Source organism: Tamandua tetradactyla, chromosome 14, assembly GCF_023851605.1.
Source record: "Tamandua tetradactyla isolate mTamTet1 chromosome 14, mTamTet1.pri, whole genome shotgun sequence".
Lineage (NCBI taxonomy): Eukaryota > Metazoa > Chordata > Mammalia > Pilosa > Myrmecophagidae > Tamandua > Tamandua tetradactyla.
Genome location: NC_135340.1, coordinates 45478334 through 45484461, shown reverse-complemented (window position 1 = coordinate 45484461; position 6128 = coordinate 45478334). Strand labels below are relative to the sequence as shown.

The following is a 6128-nucleotide window of genomic DNA, read 5'->3' as shown; positions in this document are numbered from 1 at the left end:
AAAAATGCTCATGAATCTTTATGTCAACAAAGTGGAATTCTTTAGAAAAGAAAGTTCCAGTTGTCACAACTTTGGGAAAAAAAGAAATGGATTGCTTTTTGTGTAGTGTGGGATAAATTAGAGGCCCGGGAAAACTTGCAGAGGGCTCTCCCTCATCAGCAACTATGTAGAGCTGTGTTTGAAGACCAACCAACTGTGAATTTTTCTATCCTTTATCCCCATCCAAGAATTCTTCCTTATATTCACTAACCCTCCCCTCTTTCCAGTCTTCAGAAAAGGGGAGACTACTTTAAATTCTTTTAAAATTGTAAAATTCTTTAAAAACAGATCTAAGCTCTTATTCCAGATAAGCATTTCGCAGTTACAGCAGTTACCTCAAAAAAGAGAAGGTATGAAGAGCAAGTGAAAATTTGTTTGCAAGTTTTACTAGGAGTCTCCCTATTAGCAACTTTGCAGGGGGAATGGTCCTGAAAGAGATCTGAGTTACAAGGTTTTGCAGTCACAGGGAAGTGTTAATTATCTGAGCGAAGTTGGCAAGTGAAGTTGGCCAGCAATAAAGGGAGATTCCTCATGATGGACTGAGTCTGTAATAAACTTGTTTCTAATGGCTCATTGTAGGCAAGACTCAGCAGGTGAGGAGAGTAACAGCTTGTTATTTCCACTGGGAAGTGTTGGACAATAACCGAGTGTAGAATTGAATGCTCTATTTGCCATAGAAATTGGTACCTCCCCTGAAGGAAGATTGAGAGCCTATGAATGAGAACATTGGCAAAGGCACTGGAATGGGGACCTTTATGCCCATCTCTCTGTTGCACAAAAGGCAATGCGATGCTTGTGGCCATTTAAAGGTTGGGATTCATGGACAACACAGACTTTGGTAATATAAAAATAGAATTTATTAAGAAAGTAATTAAAAGGTTGTTTAAAAATGAGATATAGTTACATCACCAGGCAGGACAGTACCAAAACCTGAATAGGAATGCAGGAGAATCCCAGAGACTAGACAAGTCCTGAGCAAAGCATTCTTCTCTCCTCTCAGATAAGAATCTCCTCTCTCTCTCTCATGAGAGTCTCCTCCTCCTCCTTCTTCTAACTGCTTGCATGCACTTTATGTGGTATCTTTACACATTAGTGGCTGAATTCCATTAGCTTAGGTGACTGGGCCCAGGTGGTCCTCTGGGAACTGAGGAGGGACCAAGAGGATCATCCTGGGGCCTAGATAACTTTTATCAAAGTGCATCTCCTTCTGAGAGGATAGCCAGTCCTCCCAGCTGGAGTTCTCATTTCAACAATTTATCACTAAGGTCACATGATGGCAACATCAATTGAATAGAACAGACTCTACAAATTTATCTTTCTCTTACACTGTCTGAAATCAATTAAGTGGGAATATGTCTGAGCCATAGCACCATTGATGATTCTAATGGCTTCTGCATGGCTTTTCATTTATGATCTTGATGTTTGCCAATGTTTTTTTTTCAAGGACTATAAAAACTGGACCAAACATCATTTTTTTGTCACAGGCCCTATTTTACTTGACAACTGAGATGAGGTTGGTCCAACAGAGTTGCAATTTTCATGGTTTTGACTTTAATTTTTCACTCATCAATGAGGATGGAATCTCCTCCCTTGTTCCACTATCAGATTACAGACTCACTCTTTAACCTGGAGGGTTATCAGAGGATCAAGATCAAGTCCAGGCTAGTCTTCTGGGTTTGCACTCAGGTTTTTTACAAACTCCATGAGTTCTGGAAGCCATTTCTTGGTATCCCCCACAAGAAAATCGCTATTGAAACAGCTTTGCTTCTTTGACTAGCTGTTCCAAATGCTACCACAACCGGTTGGTTCAAGGTGGTTTCCTTATCGACATCTGGCATGACCACTCCATGGATCTTGGCTCTCATTTTAGCTTGAACTCTCTTGTCATTTCTAGACCTCCTCTCAAAGATGTAACCTTCTGCATGCTTGGATCCCACAATCCTGACAGTTTCATGTCTGGGTGATTACACATAACATTTACAGTTCCATGTTGTCTATGGATGATGTTCCATGTTCCATCTGGTGCACCAGAGTCCTGCAGCAATTTAGCAAGAAGCATAGTTGCTCTAAGCACTCACTCTGATGGTTTCATTAGGCAGGTATTTCTACACATCAGGGTTACAGGAAACATCTAAAAGGGGATTATGGCAGGAAAATGGAATGGTTCAATGCTTGCACACACCCCCAGTGGTTGACGGAAGGAATAAATGTCCATGTCTTTGGTGATGGATTCTGTGGTTTCTCCCATCCTGAAGGATGTTTCCCTACAGACATGTTCAACCACCTGAAGGCCTTGAACTATATCTCCTTCCTCAGTCAGAGTTTTTCCCTTATTCCAACATGATTAACCTGATAATTTCTTTCAAGTTTTCTTTAATAAATTGTTGATAGTGGAGCAGGACCTGCTGACAGCTTAATAGTGAAGTGCCTGCCCATGTGAGAAAAGCACATTTATAGGCTACATCCATTTCAGCCTTGGTGGTCTGAGGGACTTGCACAATTACCTCCATTGGTGACTGGGTCTTTGTTATCAATCTGTTTATCACTTTTAGATTCAAGAAATTTCCCATCAATGAAGAATTCTACAGTTGTCAATGAAGGGGAAGAGAAGGAAGATACAAGATATTGGTTGGAGTTCACCTTGATAGAAACCCAAAAGACATGGGACCACATAGCTGCAGTAGTACCCCCACCCCTGTAATCTGGACCTCTTCTCCACCTCCTTGTTCCTCTACTCCATAGTAAGTTTTAAGAGGTCTTGGCCATCTTGATGATTTGCAGAACATCATAAATCAATATGGCATCCCACTTTATTGTAAAGCCTGAAGTTAAAATGCAATATTAAAGCACTGCCTTGATATATTTGAACTCCTGAGGCCCCAGAGTCTTACCTCTGATCTTTCCGTAGAAGGTCTCCCATCTGGTGGGAAAAGTTCACAATCCAGTTAGTTCCCCTATCATCCAGACATGCAGTATTCCACTATACTCAGTCTTGAACTTGCCAACCCATGAAATCATTCAAACAAACCAAATACATCCTCTATTGGAAACCAAGGTACAGGCAGCCTTCTTGTCATTACAGAGCCTGCTACCTTAATGTTTCTCTCTGCAACCATGGTATGCACTTGCCTGGTATGTAGTGCTCTGCCGCGTCCTCTTTTTCCTCCCCGGTTTGACACGGTTCCCTGGAAGGAAGGGCGGTGGCAAGGCCTTCAACGCCCCAAAAGAGGACGAGGCATAAAATGGTGTAATAGAAAAATACTGGGATTAACGACACTAATTGTGTGTTTCTTATTGCTGGTTGTGCTCCAAGCATTATATCAAAACGAATCAGAAAGCAAAAGAATTGGAAAAAATGATACAAATTGTACAAATTGCAAAACCTTGTTAATGACTGTTTGGAAAAAATTAAGTTGAGACGCCCCCATTAAGCAAGTCATGCTGCAGATACAGCAGGCAGAAGTGCTTTTAGAACAAGTCACAGAAAAGTACCCCATAGAAAGTAAACACTTACAATTAAAAAACCCTGCATTGAGCCATCCTAGAAATTTACTCCCCACCACGGCACCGGTCCATTGCTATAAAACAATAAAAAAATCTAAGTAAACAATGTAACCTTTTAATCAAAACAAGCTAACCTTTAACCAGACTAAAATAGGTCTTGACATATTGCCTCACCTGTAGAATAATAGGAAAAGAAAGTCTAAACTCAGAAAACTGCAAACACAATGTCTGTGGTTTAAGCCAATATCTTGCTGCTATTAAAATCTTGTGTAAGTGTTCCTAAGAAAATCAAAACGTGTACTTTCGCTTTGCTTCCCTGTACCTGTAACTTTACCTAAAACGTAAGCCATGACACAACCATAATTCTGTGATACCTGTTTCCTTGCCAAGAATAAGGGTATAAAATCAGTTAAGCAAAAATAAATCTAAGCAACTCTTCTCAGAGGAAAATTCTCTAAGCTGTCTCTTGGTGTTCTTCTCGCGCCGACGACCCTCCACACCTTCAAGCCCGTTCCCTCTGCTGCGGCTGGACCGCGGCAGTGTTCTCCTTCTGTTGGCTGTGAGTATATTTGACTAAAAAACTTCTCCAAATCTCATCAGTGATAGGTGTCAAATGTTTAGCTCTCCCATAGTATTTAGGTTGGGTTATATCCTTTCCCAACAATGTGAATAGCAGATTGTCAGAACACTCACAAAATAACATATCATGTCACAGGCACACTTTAAAGCAATGAGGAGAGAGGGAACATGATCATTGCATCTACTGGTTCTATCACCTGCAGCACCATATAGAAGCTGCTGGCCTAAAAGAGCAATGGAGCAATTTGTTGCAGATGTAGCTAAAACACCAGCTTGAAGAAGACATCTTGAGTTTGGGGTGCCATTTTCCAGGATGTAGTATATATATACTAAATCAACAACTATTAAATGACACTGCTTCTCATTAGGTAGTATACATGGGTCTAGGAGGAATATTATTACTGGTAAAGTAGAGCTTCCATCCCAGCAACTGTTAGCACTGGGGCTAGAAGTCCAGGTTTGCACAACAGGTGGGAACAATGTATACCAATTTTGACGGTAAATGGCCAAGTGTGACAGCCATTTCCTGAGAAGGGAATAGTAAAAATGGGGCTTGTAGTGCTTATGGATGAGGGTCTAGATTCCCTTTATAGGTGAGCCACCTAGGACAGTGGAATTGGTGATTGAGGAATCTAGAATATATACTAGAGTTGGGACAATGGTGCTACTTGTGCTCTCAATGCCCACTTTAGGAGAAGTGGTTGCATTTCATCCTATTAAGTTTCCTTTTGTAAGGTTTTTCCCAGGATAAGAGGCACACTAGAGTCCTGAAGGAGCTGCTCCTAGAACTCTAATAAAGCAAGTAGTTGTAAGTGGCTTAGGGAGTGGGTTTATTTATGCCATGCTGTGCCAGGGAGATCCCCTCTTCAGTTCATAAAAATTTATCCCCTCAGCTGCTGTGAGGGTTGTTCTGACATTTCTTATTAGTTAGATGTCTTTGGGAATTGGCTAAAGGGAACTAGCTGACTCCTCTAGACCTTGTCCCCTTCCTGTGGTAGTTTGCACACAATGATTGGCTAACACTCCAATTTGACAAGAATATAAATGTTCACCTCAGATTTAGAACTCTTTGCAGTATTCGGTGAAGACTTATAAATATACTGCTGCCAAATTTTCCTTCTGTGAAATACTGCTAAATTCTCTACTCCTCACTAGTGTTGTTCCTGACAGCTTTCCTTAATAAATTTCCTGTGAGCTGATCTCCCTCCCGGTGTCTGGTTCCTAAGAAACCAAACTTTTGACCCAAATTTATGATCTCTCTAATCTTTTTTTCAGAAGGGATGTTGCAGGTTTTACTATCACATGGAATATCATGTTGGTCTGTTATGCTGGTGAAATTATGCTAATTAGACCGGGTGAGTTAGAATAGTTAAGTATCCTAGATGCTTAAGACACATGTGTGCCAGATGGTATGTGACTGTTGAAAATTTCAGGGGCTTAATACATCAGTGAAGTCGCTAAGTGTTTTGGGAGTATTTGAAGATAAACCTTTTAAAGTTACTGTATCTTAAAATGCCCTTTACAGAGGATGAATCTCAATCCTCGGTGAATTTCTTTGCAATTTGTAGGCAACATATGCCAAACTTCTGTGTGTTCCTCCAGCCTGGTAATTGGATAATTCATAACACTGCCAGTTTTGAGTTGGGTGTGGAATAAGAAAAGGCTATTAACCAGTTTGAAAAGTAAAAGTATCTGTATCAAGGTGGTGCAGACTTCCTTTGTTCCCTATTGTTTCCCCACCACTCTCTCTTCCCACATGGGAATTTTTTATGGACAATTAACAAAGAAAGAGAAAAGATGGATCTAGTTTATGAATAGATTATCATGCTATCTTGGCACTAGCTGGAAGTAGATTTGTACTGCATTATAAATCCTATGTAGAGATTACTGTGAAAGATAATGGTGAAAGGAAACTCTTCTAAAGGGAAGTATTTCAGGCAATACATGTCAGTGAATACTTCCTTTGGAAGGACAAATGGTCAGAGGTCCTGGTTTACACTAATTGC

General features: G+C 40.5%; 1 pseudogene; it reads right to left on the bottom strand.

Moving 5' to 3' along the window:
* Positions 1-652: 652 nt before the first annotated feature.
* LOC143655437 (methylmalonate-semialdehyde/malonate-semialdehyde dehydrogenase [acylating], mitochondrial-like) lies at positions 653-2712 on the bottom strand (annotated as a pseudogene).
* Positions 2713-6128: the final 3416 nt, after the last annotated feature.